Genomic DNA, 19,969 nt, shown 5'->3' on the forward strand with positions numbered 1-19,969 from the left:
TTGTTGCAAGATTACAGGATTTTCATAATATCAGACATCAAGACATCAGTCTGATTTCCCTCTTAATTACCAGTTAAATGTTGCTATATTAGTAAGCTAATTACTACAAACTAGCTAATTACTACAAACTAGCTAAAACATTCAAGTTGGGTTTCAAGTTGAACATATAAGAGCACCAGAGAAAGATTTTTTAATTGATTGAGAAATAGCCTACAGTACATGCCTATGTAAATAAAAGCTACTTTTGAAGCAGATCTCCTTAAGAAACTATCCCTTTGATGAATTTCATGCTCATTTTATTATTTAAAAGTGGAACATAAATTGCATCACTCAAATTACGAGTGTGTCCTTCTGTTTGTGTCCTTAAGTGGAGAGCTCCTTGGTCTTCATGGTGCCCCTTCCTTGGTGGTGAAATTATCAACACATACYGTGCCTTGCAAAATGATTCACCCCCTTGGCGTTTTTCAATTTTGTTGCGTGTTGCATTGCAACCTGTAATTTAAATCGATGTGACTTCTGAAGGTAATTGGTTGCACTCATCTGGAATGCATTTCAATTATATGTTCAACTTGAAACCCAACTTGAATGTTTTAGCGTATTGCACGGACCAAGTTCCCTGATCTTTTATTTCTGACAAGTTTGTGGTTTTTGTGGTTTATGCAAGTTTATTACAAACTGAAATTTGGACAAAGCCAGGGCTGCACCTCCTACCGTATCACTCAGACTGAAGAGTCTGCAGATTCTACTCTGCTAGTTTGTAGTAATTAGCTTACTAATATTGCACTCCAAACAGGTCAGGGACAAAGTTGTAGAGAAGAACAGATCAGGGTTGGGTTATAAAAAAATATCAGAATCTTTGAACATCCCACGGAGCACCATTAAATCCATTATTAAAAAATTGATGGCACCACAACAAACCTGCCAAGAGAGGTCTGCCCACCAAAACTCACAGACCAGGCAAGGCGAACATTAATCAGAGAGGCAACAAAGAGACCAAAGATAATCCTGAAGAAGCTGCAAAGCTCCACAGCGGAGATTGGAGTATCTGTCCATAGGACCACTTTAAGCCGTACACTCCACAGAGCTGGGCTTTACGGAAGAGTGGCAAGAAAAAAAGCAATTTCTTAACTTCTTCGGGGTAGGGGGCAGCATTTTCACTTTTGGATAAATAGCATGCCCAAATTCAACTGCCTGCTACTCATCCCCAGAATATAAGATATGCATATTATTAGTAGATTAGATTTGGATAGAAAACACTCTGAAGTTTCTAAAACTGTTTGAATCATGTCTGTGAGCATAACAGAACTTATGTAGCAGGCCAAACCCCGAGGACAAACCATTCAGAATTTTTTTTTGAGGTCACTGTCTTTTCAATGAGGTTTCATTGGGACACCAGATTTCTAAGGGACTTGTTTGCAGTTCCTACCGCTTCCACTGGATGTCACCAGTCTTTGGAAATTGGTTGAGGTTATTCCTTTGTGTAATGAAGAAGTACGGCCATCGTAAATGAGGGTCACTTGAAGTAAATTGTTTGAGAGAGGCACATTACCAAAAAAGTTGCGTCAGTTTGTTTTCTTTTTGTATTGAACACAGATCATCCCGTCTTCAAATTGATCGATTATTAACGTTTAAAAATACCTAACGTTGTATTACAAAAGTAGTTTGAAATGTTTTGGTAAAGTTTACATGTAACTTTTGATATATTTTGTAGTGACGTTGCGCAAGTTGGAAGCTGTGTTTTTCTGGATGAAACGCGCCAAATAAATTGACATTTTGGATATATATCGACGGAATTAATCGAACAAAAGGACCATTTGTGATGTTTATGGGACATATTGGAGTGCCAACAAAAGAATTTCGTCAAAGGTAAGGCAAGAATTATATTTTTATTTCTGCGTTTTGTGTCGTGCCTGCAGTGTTGAAATATGCTACTCTCTTTGTTTACTGTTGTGCTATCATCAGATAATAGCACCTTATGCTTTTGCCGAAAAGCCTTTTTGAAATCTGACATGTTGGCTGGATTCACAACYAGTGTAGCTTTAATTTGGTATCTTACATGTGTGATTTAATGAAAGTTTGATTTTTATATCATTATATTTGAATATGGTGCTCTGTATTGTCCCTGGCTATTGGCCAGGTGGGATGATTGCGTCCCACCTACCCTAGAGAGGCATGTGGGAGACTCCCCAAACATATGGAAGAAGGTACTCTGGTCAGATGAGACTAAAATGTAGCTTTTTGGACATCAAGGAAAATGCTATGTCTGGCGCAAACCCAACACCTCACATCACCCCGCGAACACCATCCCCACAGTGAAACATAGTGGTGGCAGCATCATGCTGTGGGGATGTTATTCATCGGCAGGGACTGGGAAACTGATCAGAATTGAAGGAATGATGGATGGCGCTAAATACAGGGAAATTCTTGAGGGGAACCTGTTTCAGTCTTCCAGAGATTTGAGACTGGGACAGAGGTACACCTTCGGGCAGGACAATGACCCTAAGCATACTGCTAAAGCAACACTCAAGCGGTTTAAGGGGAAACAGTTTAAAAGTCTTGGAATGGCCTAGTCAAAGCCCAGGCCTCAATCCAATTGAGAATCTGGGGTATGACTTAAAGATTGCGGTACAGCAGCAGAACTCATCCAACTTGAAGGAGCTAGAGCAGTTTTGCCTTGAAGAATGGGCAAAAATCCCAGTGGCTAGATGTGCCAAGCTTATAGAGACATACCCTAAGAGACTTGCAGCTGTCATTGCTGCAAAAGCTGTCTCTACAAAGTATTGACTTTGGGGGGTGAATAGGTATGCACACTCAAGTTTTCATTTTTTTGTCTTATTTCTTGTTTGTTTCACAATAAAAAATATTTTGCATCTTCAAAGTGGTAGTCATGTTGTGTAAATCAAATGACACAAACCCCCCCCCAAAATCTATTTTAATTCCAGGTTGTAAGGCAACAAAATAGGAAAAATGCGAAGGGGGTGAATATTTTCGCCATCCACTGTACAGTGTGCTAACATATCATTGTTAAATTACACTATCGGTCAAAAGTTTTAGAACACCTACTCATTCAAGGGTTTTTCTTTATTTTTACTATGTTCTACATTGTAGAATAATAGTGAAGACATCAAAACTATGAAATAACACATATGGAATTATGTAGTAACCAAAAAAGTGTAAAACAAATCAAAATATATTTTATATTTYAGATTCTTCAAATAGCCACCCTCTGCCTTGATGACAGCTTTGCACACTCTTGGCATTCTCTCAACCAGCTTTATGAGGTAGTCACCTGGAATGCATTTCAATTCACAGGTGTGCCTTCTTAAAAGTTAATTTGTGGAATTTCTTTCCTTCTTAATGCATTTGAACCAATCAGTTGTGTTGTGACAAGGTAGGGGGGTATACAGAAGATATCCCTATTTGGTAAAAGACAAAGTCCATATTATGGCAAGAACAGCTCAAATAAGCAAAGAGAAAAGACAGTCCATCATTACTTTAAGACTTGAAGGTCAGTCAATCAGGAACATTTCAAGAACTTTGAAAGTTTCTTCAAGTGCAGTTGCAAAAACTATCAAGCGCTATGATGAAACTGGCTCTCATGAGGACCGCCACAGGAAAGGAAGACCCAGAGTTCCCTCTGCTGCAGAGGATATGTTCATTAGAGTTACCAGCCTCAGAAATTGCAGCCCAAATAAATGCTTCACAGAGTTCAAGTAACAGACACATCAACATCAACTGTTCAGAGGAGACTGTGTGAATCAGGCATTCGTGGTCAAATTGCTGCAAAGAAACCACTACTAAAGGACACCAATAAGAAGAAGAGACTTGCTTGGGCCAGGAAACATGAGCAATGGGCATTAGACCAGTGGAAATTTGTCCTTTGGTCTGGAGTCCAAATTGGCGATTTTTGGTTCAAATTGCCGTGTCTTTGTGAGACACAGCATGGGTGAACGGATGATCTCCACATGTGTATTTCCCACCATAAAGCATGGAMGAGGTGTTATGGTGTGTGGGGGGGGCTTTGTTGGTGACACTGTCTATGATTTATTTATAATTCAAGGCACACTTAACCAGCATGTATACCACAGCATTCTGTAGCGATACGCCATCTCATCTGGTTTGCGCTTGTTTTTCAACAGGACAATGACCCAACACACCTCCAGGCTGTGTAAGGGCTATTTGACCAAGAAGGAGAGTGATGGAGTGCTGCATCAGATGACCTATGCCTCGACAATCCCCCGACCTCAACCAAATTGAGATGGTTTGGGATGAGTCAGACCGCAGAGGGAAGGAAAAGCAGCCAACAAGTGCTCAGCATATGTGGGAACTAACCTTTGACCTGTAGTGTAAACGGTGCTCATAAGTCTACTGCGTGAGTCAATAGATAAATAATAGGCTACACTTGATTTAGGCTACATTATTGCATGCCTAATGTTTCTGATCATTGATAGATGAGCAAACTAATAAATGAGCTACCACTAACCAAATATATAGACAGAGATTCGGTGAAACATTGATTGTTTATTAGACAAGTCACAGGCTTTTGGTCGGGAGTACGACAGGCTACWACGCGAGTGAAGAGCAAGCAGACTTGTATAACATGCTAGCAAAATGTTCTGATCAGCTAATATATGAGCAAACTAGAATAAAGATGATCATTAGGACTCACCTCAACTTAGCTAACATTTCCCCAGCATAATTGTTACCTAATATCCAAACGGAGATTCAGTGAAAACAAAAATCTGACATTGATTGATTTATCTAGAGGAGTCCCCCACGCTTGTCTCAAAGTAGCGTGCTGGCGCTGTCCCAATAAAAACGGTGCTTAATGATGATCTAGGTGACCACACACGACTATTGCTTTAAATTAGAATAACGGTTGAATGTGACTTTGGCAGTTTCAGTATAAACAAGAATTTGATACATGACCTCAATTGCGTTAGCCTACTTTATTCCAATATTTTCATCATTCAATTGATAATACTAAGATTAGTTTTCCTCCCTCTGAGCTTTTTATAGGCCTAATGGCCGTTTTCTCTTCTCCTCACTCCATTGCCACCGGCCTCCGCCGCGTTGTTCTCAACACCAGGTTAAATCAATATAGCCTGTTTTCTATAAATCTGGCATTTTTTCAGGTTCAGGCTAATTCAATTTATTTTAGGTCGAACCAGGCCTGGACTCGTGCTTCAGCTCACCAGCTTGGGTCGGACCTGGATCGAATTTTCAGTTCTGATGAAAACTCTAAACTGCATTCAGGTCTCAAGGCGACTTTGTGTGTAAAGTAAATAAACTAGGCTAAAGGCTTACATGTGTCAACCTGTTTGAATAATGTGCTATTTCATATTTTTCTAATCTGCTGCTGAGCATGTTGTGTATTTTGTGGAATTGCACACAAAAAATATTTCGGGAAATGTGAAGAGTGGTCTCAGAACAGTCCCCAGGATCCCGGTTACTGGTGTTAATCCCTAGCACAGAGCACCAGTAGCACAGATACAGCTAGCTAACATCTGGATCATGGTTGCCATATCTGCTCACTAATTTGTATCTCCATATGGAACGAGATCACTCAGTCCCATGAGACCCGTTGGCCCCGACCACAGCCACTCAAGCTCCAGAAAATGGCGTTTAAATCCTGCATTATGCTGAGAAGAATCTGGTATCTTTTAATCCCCACATTAATACCAGTCCTGACTGATGACATATTTCACTTCAGGTGAGGGATGCTCCTAGAGGTCACGGGTCAGCTAAACTGATGAGGTATTCTGGAGTTAAATGTGGGAGGTAAATAATTAACAGTACATCGTTTGGCTCTGGGTTCAGTTCAAAGGAAACTTGTCCCCTCAATAATTCAGCTTGTTAGCCCTTTTATCAAGAGTTCCATCAAATACAGTATGTATCTTACCCTGGGACCTCTCCCTCTTTCTCTACCTACCCTAGCTCATTTCTGATTATCATTATGGCCAGTTACAATAACTGACAGCTGTTATTCTAATCCCGCAAAACCGGCAGGCACTGACAAGCCAATCATGTTGGCTAATAGCACATAACACCAAACGGCTACCTGACATGGATCAAACAAGTATGTTTAGGCGTGCCACTCATTCCCCTACCCCACGTTCCATTGAACACGTCTACGGGAGAGATTGATTTGATGGCTAACATTAATTATGTGCCTAGACATAAAGGCAAATTAAGAGTGATATAGTGAAGGATAAATCGACTTGTCAAATTTTCCAAGAGTGAGCCAGTAAGCACTTGGCACTGGACTTGGACCATAAGGTATTGCGTTATTCCTGCCACTACCGGTGGTTGAGTCACACTGTGTGTGACTGTTTGTCCCTGGACAACCATTTCACTTACAGCACATGCTCACTGGACCGACCGTTCTGTCTGTGCTCACCAGGGCTCTGGCCTAATGGGTCCTAAATGGGAACACTTGTGGTGATGCTGTGGGAGTTGACAGATTTTGGCACTTTGTGTCCTCTGTAGTGTAACACAAGTATATCATGTATTCAGTCAAGCATCCGTCCTCCTGCATTGTGTCACTATAGGCCGAGGATGTTTTCTCAAGCAGYTGCAGATGGCCTGGGTCTTCGTGGAAATACCTGGACACGATCGGTGAAGATTATATAGCGGGTGGGTCTAATCCTGGATGCTAATTAGTTAAAACCGCATTCCAGATGGGCGTATATTCCACAAGTTACCACCAGCTAAAGCTATGACGTTTTGCCTATTTACTTGGTTACATATCACTGCTCAATCCACAGTCTCATCAGCCCAGCCAGACAATTTATAAACTTGATCAGTGTAAAAAGCATCTAGACATTATCTCCCATTTCTTTTGAATAGCAATTGGTTTTCAATAGCAGAGATTTGTATAAACCTTGCTGTTTGTCTCTGACATTTGCAACATTGTTTCAGTGTTGAAATTTGATCTTCAGCTGTCCCATAGTAATGAACGTGTAGGGGTCGGGAGTCGGTATGAGACAGACAGGTAGGCAGCTTTTTTCAGCCAGTCGAAATCAGGATTCAGCATAATTTTTATGGATATATATACAAAGAAATGTCAATAGAAAACAGGTAAAAACTTAACAAAGTGCAGCTAGTTTGCAGTCTTTCCAGCTTCAGTTTGAAGTGATTGTGTTAACTGTGTTGTTGGCTAGCACCTCTGAACAACAGTGTCCTAAAGAGAGACCACATTTTCTAGGTCAGGTGAATCAGGCATCATTAGCTCATTGTTATGGATGTGTCCAAATAAATATCACCAGAAAACAGGTTAAACAAATGCAAATGCAGCTACTTTATTGTTATTCTGGCTGCACTGTTTGACGAGACTGTTAGTTAGCCGTAGTTGGCTAGCTAGCAAGCAAGGGATAAGAACAAACGACTGGGTTGCGTCCATAGATACAGAACAAAAAGACTTAACGACTGGGTCGCATGTCTGGCAACCAAACCGTTAGAACGAACGACCAACCGTCTTGTGTGGCAACCCTAGATTTGTGTCGGGACTATTTTGTGGAGGGATGAAATAGTTTTAATAAATGCATCAAAATAACGATTTTAATGAGTTCGGCTCCTTTCCCTCTCTTTGGATCTGACGGGGAACTGCCTGCTGTGGAAGGTTTGGACCTATCGCAAAGAGCAGTAGGCGTACGCTATCCTGCTTCTCGTGAGCCTGTGAAAGGGGTAGGAATGAACGGATTTCTCCATCCCTTTCTCTGGCCGTTGTATTGGGCAGTTCAATGGTGAGAAATGTCTCAGTCCCTGGAGCAAAAACTTTGTGCTATCCAGGAGCATGAGTACAGGACATCAATAAGCTGCTCCCAAACATTTTAAACCAGCATCAGGAAATTGAGTCTATCATAGTTAATGTGGTAGGCCGTCATTGTAAATAATAATTTGTTCTTAACTGACTTGCCTAGTTAAATAAAATTGGGATTCAATGACATTATTAATATCTGGCCCTGTGCCCTCCCTAAATCGTGGCATTGAACGTTTCAGCAGACTTTTAGCTCTCCATAACTGGCTACAAGACTACTGCAGCTCTGTGTGTGTAACATTTATTGACAATTTTGATACCTTCTGGAAACAAAGCCTGTTTTATAAGGAGGATGGGATCCACCCAAATCATTTGGGTTCCTGGATTCTTTCACAGCATTATAAGGCAGCATTGAGACAATGACTTATCAATGACCCAACCCAGCTCAGTTAATCGCTACCATTGTTTTGCTGTGTTGTCATAATGCTTCAGCAAATGTACATTATCCCAGGGGTGCTGGAAGACACAATGTAAGTAACCTAATTTATGTCCCTCTAACTGCCCTGAATGCCTCTGCTGATCCTACAGCTATTGTATGCAGTAATCATGTGCATATGAACTAGAGTTACACTGTTAGCACTGAGGTGGTGTGTCCTAGTAGGAAGTCCACTYTGTGCAGCTCACCCTGCACTAACATAAATAACATGAGCATGTCTACTTCTGATGAGCTTCCCAGTAGAGCAATTAAAACAATCAAGCATCCCAGAAAAGTGGTAAATATAGCCCACGTTAACATATGTAGCTTAAGAAACAAGGTTGATGAAATCAATAATTTGCTAGTAACAGATGACATTCATAATCTGACAATTTCTGAAACTCACTTGGATAATACCTTTGATGATACAATGGTAGCAATACATGGTTATAACATCTACAGAAAAGACAGAAATGCTAAAGGTGGAGGTGTTGCTGTTTACATTCAGAACCACATTCCTGTAAAGCTTAGAGAGGGTCTCATGTTAAATATTGTTGACGTAATATGGCTGCCTCACCCAAAGCCCATTCTGGTGGGAAGCAGAATCAGTCAGTATCTGGATAGCATGTGTGAAATTCTTTATAATGTACGTGATATCAACAGAGTGTCACGCTCGTCGTAATGTGGAAGAGAGGAGGACCAAGGCGCAGCGTGATCTGAATACATTCTTCTATATTTAATGCAACGAAGAACACTTGAACAAACTATACAAAAACAACAAAACAAACGTGACGCTATATATAAACAGTGCAGACACAAGCAACTAACACATAGACAATAACCCACAACCCACAATACAAAACAGGCTACCTAAATATGGTTCCCAATCAGAGACAACGCAAAACACCTGTCTCTGATTGAGAACCACATCAGGCCAAACACATAGAAATAGACAAACCAGACATACAACATAGAATGCCCACTCAGATCACACCCTGACCAAACAAAACATAAAACATACAAAGCAAACTATGGTCAGGGCGTGACACAGAGAGGTATATTTTCTGGGCGATTTAAATATTGACTGGATTTCAGCAGGCTGCCCACTCAAGAGAAAGCTTGAAACTGTAGCTAGTGCCTGCAACCTGGTTCAGGTTATCAGTCAACCTGCCAGGGGAGTTACAAACAGTAATGAAATCATCGACATGTATTGATCACAGCTTTACTAATGCTGCAGAAGTGTGCTTTAAAAAGCAGTATCCAACTCCATCGGATGTAGTGGTCACAATTTAGTAGCCATATCTAGGAAAACCAAAGGCTGGGCCTAATATAGTGTATAAGAGGTCATACAATAAGTTTTATAGTGATTGTTATGTTGTTGATGTAAAACATATTTGTTGGTCTGTGGTGTGTAATGTAGAGCAACCAGACGCTGCACTCGACACATTTATGGAATTGCTTATTCCAGTTACTAATAAGCATGTACCCATTAAAAAATTACTGTAAAAACAGTTAAATCCCCGTGGATTGATGAGGAATTGAAAATGTGTATGATTGAGAGGGATAAGGCTAAAGGAATAGCAAATAAGTCTGGCTGCACAACTGATTAGCAAACGTACTGCAGTTTGAGAACTCATGTGACTAACCTGAATAAAAATAAGAAGAAACTACACTATGAAACAAAGKTAATTGGCAAAGAATAATAGTAAAAAGCTTTGGAGCACCTTAAATGACATTTTGGGCAAAAAGGCAAACTCAGCTTCATCATTCATTGAATCAGATGGCTCATTCATCACAAAACCGAATGATATTGCCAATTACTTTAATTATTTTTTCATTGTCAAGATTACCAAACTTAGGCATGACATGCCAGCAACAAATGCTGACACTACACGTCCAAGTATAACTGATCAAATTAAGAAAGACAAGCATTGTAATTTTTTATTCCATAAAGTGAGTGTGGAAGAAGTTAAAAAGTTATTGTTGTCTAACATCAATAACAAGCCACTGGGGTCTGACAACTTGGATGGAAAATTACTGAGGATAATAGCGGACGATATTGCCACTCCTATTTGCCATATCTTCAATATAAGCCTACTAGAAAGTATGTGCCCTCAGGCCTGGAGGGAAGCTATGTCACGCCCTGACCTTAGAGATCCATTTTATGTCTCTATTTTGGTTTGGTCAGGGCGTGAGTTGMGGTGGGTATTCTATGTTCTATGTTGTGTATTTCTTTGTGGTTGGCCGGGTGTGGTTCGGGTGTGGCAGCTGTCTATCGTTGTCTCTGATTGAGAACCATACTTAGGTAGCCCTTTTTTCCATCTGTCTTTGTGGGAAGTTGACTTTGTTTAGGGCACATAGCCTTTGAGCTTCACGGTTTGTTTTTGTAGTGTTTATTGTTTTTGTTCGGCGTCATTATTATTAAATAAAGAAAATGTACGCTTACCACGCTGCACCTTGGTCCTCTCCTTTCAACAGCCGTGACAAGCTAAAGTAAGTCCGCTACCGAAGTATAGTAAAGCCCCCTTTACTGGCTCAAATAGCCAACCAATCAGCCTGTTACCAACCCTTAGTAAACTTTGGAAAAAATAGTGTTTGACCATTTTACTGTAAACAAAATGACAAAAGACTTTCAGCATGCTTATAGGGAAGGACATTCAACAAGCTCAACAACATTATTGATCATAGTCTGATGATGGAAAAACATATGTGTTATGGCTTTACACCTCCTGCTATATTGTGGATAAACAGTTATCTGTTTAACAGAACACGAAGGGTGTTCTTTAATGGAAGTCTCTCCAACATAATCCAGGTAGAATCAGGAATTCCCCAATGCAGCTGTCTAGGCCCCTTAATTTTTTCCGTCTTTACTAATGACTTGAGTAAATCCAGTGTGGCTATGTATGGGGATGACTCAACACTATACACTTAACAAAGAGCTGCAGTTAGTTTCAGAACGGGTGGCAAAGAATAAATGAGTCCTAAATATTTCAACAACTAAGATCATTGTATTTGGGACAAATCATTCACGAAACCCTAAACCTCAACTAAATCTTGTAATAAATCATGTGGAATTTGAGCAAGTTGAGATGACTAAACTGCTTGGAGTAAACCTGGATTGTACACTGTCATGGTCAACACATATTGATACAACAATAGCTAAGATGGGGAGAAGTCTGTCCATAATAAAGCATTGCTCTAGCTTTTTAACAAGGCAGGTCCTACAGGCCCTAGTTTTGTCGCACCTGGACTACTGTTCAGTTGTGTGGTCAGGTGAGGGACAAAGAGGGACCTTGGAATTGGAATTGGCTCAGAACAGGGCAGCACGGCTGGCCCTTAAATGTACACGAAGAGGTAACATTAATAATATGCATGTACAGTAAGTCTCTCATGGCTCAAAGTGGAGGAGAGACTGACTTCATCATTACTTGTTTTTGTAAGAAGTGTTGACATGCTGAAGGCACCGAGGTGTCTGTTTAAACTACTAGTACACAGCTTGGACGGCCATGCATACCCCACAAGACATGCCACCAAAGGTCTCTTCACAATCCCCAAGTCAAGAACAGACTATGGGAGGCGCACAGTACTATATAGAGCCATGGCTACATCGAACTCTATTCCACATCAGGTAACTGATGCAAGCAATACAATCGGATTTAAAAAACTGATGAAAATGCACCTTATGGAAAAGCGGGGACTGTGAAGAGACACACACAGGCACAGACACACATACACATACACATGATAAATCACGCATTCTACACCCACGTACACATGGATGTTCTTTGTAAATATGTGATAGTGGAGTCGTGGCCTGAGGGAACACACTAAATGTATTGGGAAAAGTGTTATGAAATGTAATGTCATGTAATATTTTAAACTGTTTAACTGTCTTATAGTTGCTGGACCCCAGGGTGTTCCTTAATAAATACAAATACAAAATATAAATCAGAATTTGAATATGTTGGTAACCTGTTGTATTAAAGTGATAATGCCCGAGAAGCCAGTGTTTGGAGGATATATTGGCACAGGTGTTGTTAGGCCAGTGGTCAGTGCGTACAAGAAGTAAACCCTCACTGCTTCACGACAACACTAACCCTGGACATAGATTATGGTTGGTTGCTGTCATTTAGTACATCGACAACCATAATCACAAAATGGCAGATGTCATGCTGTGCCACATTGAGAAACATAATCTGGGACTATTATCTCTGTACGGGTCTCGTTGTAAACATGTTAATTGTCAGGAACACCACCTGCACACAAACTAAGTCCATTACCAACCACGATAACACTTCATTTTAAGGGATTACATATGTAATTACACTGTAACGTGTATTGTAATTAATTGTAATAATTCATAGTTACACTGTAATCACAAAATGTAACTGCAGTCTGTAATTACAGGGGTGTTACAACGAATGCTTGTTACCATGCTTGTCACAAATGTTGGAATTGGAATTTGACTGGAATTAAAATGGAATTAACCTGCTTATACTGTTCATATTGGTAATTTAATGATCAGAAAGTGCAACAATGTTACAGTGCAAAGCAATGCTGCATGCGTAGAGCCCTATGAACCATACTGTAGTATAGGCACTCACAGATATTTAGACTTCTATAAATTAGCCAATTGAAAACTGACCACCTCAAATCAAATCATATCAAATGTATTTATATAGCCCTTCTTACATCAGCAGATATCTCAAAGTGCTGTACAGAAACCCAGCCTAAAATCCCAAACAGCAAGCAATGCAGGTGTAGAAGCACGGTGGCTAGGAAAAACTTCCTATAAATGCCAAAACCTAGCAAGAAACCTAGAGAGGAACAAGGCTATGAGGGGTGGCCAGTCCTCTTCTGGCTGTGCCGGGTGCAGATTATAACAGAACATGGCCAAGATGTTCAAATGTTCATAAATGACCAGCATGGTCAAATAATAATAATCACAGTAGTTGTCGAGGGTGCAACAGGTCAGCACCTCAGGAGTAAATGTCAGTTGGCTTTTCATAGCCGATCATTCAGAGTATCTCTACCGCTGGGACAGGTAGCACGTCCGGTGAACAGGTCGGGGTTCCATAGCCGCAGGCAGAGCAGTTGAAACTGGAGCAGCAGCACGGCCAGGTGGCCTGGGGACAGCAAGGAGTCATCATGCCAGGTAGTCCTGAGGCATGGTCCTAGGGCTCAGGTCCTCCGAGAGAGAGAGAGAAAGAGAGAAAGAGAGAATTAGAGAGAGCATACTTAAATTCACACAGGACACCGGATAAGACAGGAGAAATACTCCAGATATAACAGACTAACCCTAGCCCCCCGACACATAAACTACTGCAACATAAATACTGGAGGCTGAGACAGGAGGGGTCAGGAGACCTCATTGACACAACTCTGCAATAAAGGGCTCTGGAGTCTGATGCCCAGGCCCAATGGCAAAAACGGGTTCACAAAACCTTCACATAAAAAACTTTACATTGTTCAATCATTCAACATATTGTATTTGACAATGGGTCAACTACTTTAACCTTCAATGAAWTTTTTTTTAGACACATTAATAAAAAGTTATTGTTAAAATTGTTTAATAGTCATTTGTGCTTGTCAAATTGAAAGCTTGAATTGGTTGAATAACGGTTTATTCTGTATACAGTGCCTTCGGAAAGTATTCAGACCCCTTGACTTTTCCACATTTTTGTTATGTTACAGCCTTATTCTAAAATTGATCAAATTTTTAAAAATCATCATCAATCTACACACTATACTCCCTAATGACAAGGCAATATACATTTTTTAAAGAAAGTATTCAGATCCTTTGCTATGAGATTCGATCGGAGTCCACTAAATTCAATTGATTGGACACGTGTCTATAAGGTCCAACAGGTGACAGTGTATGGCAGAGCAAAAACCAAGCCATGAGGTTGAAGGAACTGTCCGTAGAGCTCCGAGACAGGATTGTATCGAGGCACAGATCTGGGGAAGTGTACCAAAACATTTCTGCAGCATTGAAGGTCCCCAAGAACACAGTGGCCTCCATCATTCATGAATGGAAGAAGTMTGCAACCACCAAGACTCTTCCTAGAGCTGTCAGAGAGGTGACCAAGAACCTGATGGTCACTCTGACAGAGCTCAAGAGTTCCTATGTGGAGATGGGAGAACCTTCCAGAAGGACAACCAACTCTGCAGTACTCCACTAATCAGGCCTTTATGGTAGAGTGGCCAGAATGGAACCAATCCTCAGTAAAAATGACAGCCTGCTTGGAGTTTGCCAAAAGGCCCCTAAAGGACTCTCAGACCATGAGAAACAAGATTCTCTGGTCTGATGAAACCAAGATTGAACTATTTGGCCTGAATGCCAAGCGTCATGTCTGGAGGAAACCTGGCACCATCCCTACGGTGAAGCATGGTGGTGGCAGTATCATGCGGTGGGGATGGTTTTCAGCGGCAGGGACTGCGAGACTAGTCAGGATGAACAGAGCAAAGTATAGAGAGATCCTAGATGAAAACCTGCTCCAGAGCGTTCATTACCTCAGACTTGGGTGACGGTTCACCTTCCAACAGGACAACGACACTAAGCACATAGCCAAGACAACCCAGGAATGTCCTTGAGTGGGCCAGACAGAGCCCGGAAACCTGAAAACATTACATTTGACATTTTAGTCATTTAGCAGACGCTCTTATCCAGAGCGACTTACAGTAGAGTGCATACATTTTATTACATTTTTACATACTGAGACAAGGATATCCCTAACGGCCAAACCCTCCCTAACCCGGACGACGCTATGCCAATTGTGCGTCGCCCCACGGACCTCCCGGTTGCGGCCGGCTGCGACAGAGCCTGGGCGCGAACCCAGCCCAGCCTGGGCACGAACCCAGAGACTCTAGACCACTGCGCCACCCGGGAGGAACACAGCTGTGCAGCGACGCTCCCCATCCAACCTGACAGAGCTTGAGAGGATCTGCAGAGAAGAATGGGAGAAACTCCCCCCAAATACAGGTATGCCAACCTTGTAGCATCATTCCCAAGAGGACTCGAGGCTGTAATCGTTGCTAAAGGTGCTTCAACAAAGTGCTGAGTAAAGGGTCTGAATACTTATGTAAATGTGATATTTTGAAGATTGATGAGGATTTTGTAAATGCTTTAAAATCCATTTTAGAATAAGGCTGTAACGTAACAATATAAGGGCACAAAGCCAGACCCAGATGCAGACACAGGAGGCAGATGGTTGGAGTCTTAGATGTTTATTAATTCAAAAAGAGGTCGGCAAGAGAATGGTCATGTACAGGCAAAAAGTCAAAACCACTTCTGAGTCCAGTAGGTCCCGAAGGGCAGGCAAGCTCGAGGTCAGGGCAGGTAGAATAATCAGGCAGGCAGGAATGGAGTCCAGAAAACAGGCAAGGGTCAAAACTGGGAGGACCAGCAAAAGAGAATAGAAAAAGGAGTACTGGAAAAAAACACGTTGACTTGACAAACATACAAGACGAACTGGCACAGAGAGACAGGAAACACAGGGATAAATACACCAGGGAAAATACCTGGAGGGGGTGGAGACAATAACAAGGACAGGTGAAACAACTCAGGTTGTGACAAACAAAACATGGAAAAAGTCAAGGGGTCTGAATGCTTTCCGAATGCACTGTATGTGACCGAACAGCTCGATTTGGTCCTATGTAGCAAAATTAGAAATTGTGTTTTTTACATTCGAAAAAAGTAGAGACTCGGAGCTAGAAAATGCCATATCATACACGGCAGTTGAGAAACAATGGGAAAGTTATTTTGCTTTAAACGTTGATAAACTTGAAACCCCACTTTTGAGAAAATGGCCCTTGAATTATTTGGTACACCTACTGGAGAGCTTTTCTACACCCACTCAACATCATTCAGCATTATTCACACCCTCTTAAGCTTTAGCCCCACCCATCTCTTTAAGGATTCACATGTGAGGCCATGTGCTAAACAGATTGAGTAAGGTAGTGTAGGGTGGCAGGTAGTCTAGTGGTTAAGAGTGTTGGGCCAGTAACCTTGGTGAAAAATCTGCCGATGTGTCCTTGAGCAAGGCAGTTAACCCTAATTGCTCCAGTAAGTCGCTCTGGATAAGGCTGTCAGCTAAAATACTTAAATGTAGTGAACAACCAAAGATTTCAAGACTATAAGTGATGAAAGTAGTAGCAAAAACACACTTATCTAGTCCTTGGCCGACATCCTAATCTGATTTTGGAGCAGGTCATGTTGTTCTTCACATTACTGTCTCTGGTAAACACACACTATATCAACGTTTATTTGTCACATACACAGGATACAGAAGGTGTAAACGGTACAGTGAAATGGTTACTTGCATATTTGCATAGTAGCAATATCAAAAATAGAAAGTGTCCTAATAAATATTGTATAATTATTTTATAATTATTAGATGTTTCTTACCCAGACACACTTGTCTAAATTGAAGGGTAATTTTTCAGAGTCGGAGCTAGTTTTTTCCCAAGCTCCCAATTGTCTTGAATGCACTGAAGTCGGAAGTGGAGATTTCTGAGTTCCAAGTTCCCAGTTGTTTTGAACGCGGCGATAATCCCAACCCATACTACTAGCAGTACAAACTGGTTGTCATAGCTAGCCACCATGCATGAATCTGCAGGCAGCTAAAGCTAACCAACTAGGTTCAATGTTAGTTAACATTAGGCAATAATTAGCTATGCTTTCTGAGATACAAATAATATTACTACACAGATCATACACGTAACATTAGCTAGCTAGCTAACAGTATGCTTTAACTTGCAATGAAAACATCTTTCTGACAAAATTAGAAACGTATAATATCTAAAAATGTAGCTAGCTAGACTCTTACCCCTATACAGAGATAAACACTTCTCCCTCTCTGTCACGGATACCATGGTTGCCCTTAGTTAGAAAATGTAATCCGGAGACAGGAGTTTTATACAACAGCCTTCTGTGTTCTCTTTTCGACTCCCTCCATATATTTACAATCAAACGGCAGAACTTTCTCCATTTCCTTTGCTATCATACTCTGCTTCCACCGGGCATTCCACTGATTTCAAAACTTTTCCTCCGCGACAACCACACTGTTGTTGATTGCTGTTCCTTCCCCATCACTGTTATCAGAAGACTCATGTCTGGTTCAATGAAAATGTTTTTTTCTGTGGCTAAACCAACTAGGCTCATAATTTAACAATTTTATTGTTATTTACAGATAGGATACAAGATTGTTATTAAGGCACATGAAAGTTCACATGTTCCAGAAGGCATTTCTGCCAAAAAAACATTTTGTTTACATTCAAATGCCTCTCATGTGAAATAGTGATGTGCAACACCTATGCACTTTCCTGAAACGAGTCACATATGAACTTAAAATGGTCATGGACAAACTCTTATTCCTTCATGTGACGTTCTAAGGGTTTCTCTGTTGAGGGACATTCTCACTTTAGGATGGGATGCATTGGTGCAATTATTTATCCCAGAAATAAAGACATAATTTCAAGATCTACCTATCTGCACAACACGCTTGAAATAATGATGARCTCGAACATGCCCACATGTGTTGACAGTGACGTCATGTAACTATGCGCAAAGAATGGGGTCGAGAAGAAGGTCAGTGGGCAAAATCCAGACATGACAGATTGCCACGAAAGAAATAAAGTCAAAACAGGAGAGAGAAAGTAAGTTTTCTATGCAATTTATTTCGCTTTTTTGGACAATCTAGCATAGGTGGACGATCTAGCATCTGCTGGATGATCTAGCATAGGTAGTTAGCTAGTATTTGCTAGCTAGCTAGCCTAGTGTTGGCTAGCTAACTGTAGATAGCAAACGTAAACTGGCATGTTTGCTAGGCCTACCAACTAGGCTAGCTAGCTAGTTACCATCTACAGAATAGACTTTCCATGCAATCTAGATTTTTGGGGGGATTAGCTAGCACGCTAGCTAGCTAGCTAGTTTTCTAACGTTGATTATCCATCTAGCTAATGCTGGCAAATATGCTATGATCGCTACTCACTAGCTAACTAGCAAGCTATTTAACATTAACTGTGCTCAATGGTCTTATCTTCCCTGAACCTTGTTCTCAGGGCATGTTGTTGTTACACCTCTGTAATTAAAGACTGCAATTACCACCAGTTACGTGCTGTTATGACCATGTAACTATGAATTATTACAAATAACTACAGTACTTGTTACAGTGTAATTACACATGTAAATAGGCTACAATGAGGAGCAGTCTAAGTGTTACCACAGTTGGCATGTGAGTAAAGTCATGGCGTATAAAAAAATCACAGCAAGTGTGATGGAAACAGGAAGCGTCGGTACAATTTTATAAATGTTGACAGACAATTTGTTCGTTCAACATGGTGGGATATTTTGTGTCTGTAAAATTAATTTACGATTTCTTTTACAATTGTTGATAGAATAACCATTTTTTCGAGGTAAATTTGCAGTCACGCAACGCTTTGTTCTGTGGTCCTCCCACTGCGACTTGGAAAAGCATGCACAATTTTGGCTACAGGGTGGTGAAAGTGCACGTGATGAGCTTGATGCATCTTTCCAATAAATATAAAGGATCTTATTTTGTATGCTAGTGACATGATGATCGGTGCTTAGCTGGCAATTAACAAATACAAATGATCTTGCTCTTATCCATCTCATCATATAACCTACTGTCACGTTCCTGACCTGTTTTCTTTTGTCTTGTATTTATTTAATTGGTCAGGGCGTGAGTTGGATGGGTTTGTCTATGTGTGATTTTCTATGTTGGGATGTTTGTGTTCGGCCGGGTATGATTCTCAATCAGAGGCAGCTGTCAATCGTTGTCCCTGATTGAGAATCATACTTAGGCAGCCTGGGTTTCACGTGTGTTTTGTGGGTGTTTGTATCTCGTGTTAGTGTTCGTGCCACACGGGACTGTTTTCGGTTTTGTCACGTTTGTTGTTTTTTTGTATTTGTAAGTGTTCAGTTTCGTTTTGATTAAATCAATATGAGCACTAACAACTCTGCGTTTTGGTCCGACCCTTACTCCTTCTCCTCATCCGAGGAGGAGGAATTAGACAGCCGTTACACCTACCCTGTCCAGTGTCCACTTCATCAATGAATTGTTGTCTCGAGAGCATGCGAGAAAACCAGATTGTGCAAGTTTGCCATTTATCGCAACAGGTGTCTTTGCTAATGGTCTCTGATCACTGTCCTTTTGCATGTATTAGAGATGCCAAACAAATTAACACTGATACTCGTTTAACAAGCTTTCCTTCATGATATGTATTACCCTGACTTCTCCTCTATCAGTTACATGCCTGACTCTGAATTAGCTCGAGAATTGTTTTCATCTATTTTTATCTCTCTGGCAGACAAACATGCTCCCTTTAAATGCCCTTGAGTAAAAAATAGAACAAATCCTTGCTTCTCTACAGAATTTTCACATCATTTTATGATGAGAAATCAGGCCTGGATTAAGGCTAGACAAACTGACTCTGTAGCTGATTAGCAGTTTTTCAGGCAATTGAGAAATAGATGCCCTTCCTCAGTCAACAAAGATATATCTAGCTACTTTCTAAGTTCTATCTCAGACTCTGCTGCTGATCGGTCAAAATGTTGGAAAACAGTTAAGGCACTGAAGCATGGAAATTCCTCTCCTTCCCTGCCTAAGCAAGTTGTGTAAGACTCTGGGATTATTACTGAGAAAAAATAGATAAGTGATGCTTTTAATCAGCATTTTTATCTCGCAGGGTTTTTATATGAAAGAAATTGTGGT

Source organism: Salvelinus sp. IW2-2015, linkage group LG17, assembly GCF_002910315.2.
Source record: "Salvelinus sp. IW2-2015 linkage group LG17, ASM291031v2, whole genome shotgun sequence".
NCBI classification, from domain to species: domain Eukaryota; kingdom Metazoa; phylum Chordata; class Actinopteri; order Salmoniformes; family Salmonidae; genus Salvelinus; species Salvelinus sp. IW2-2015.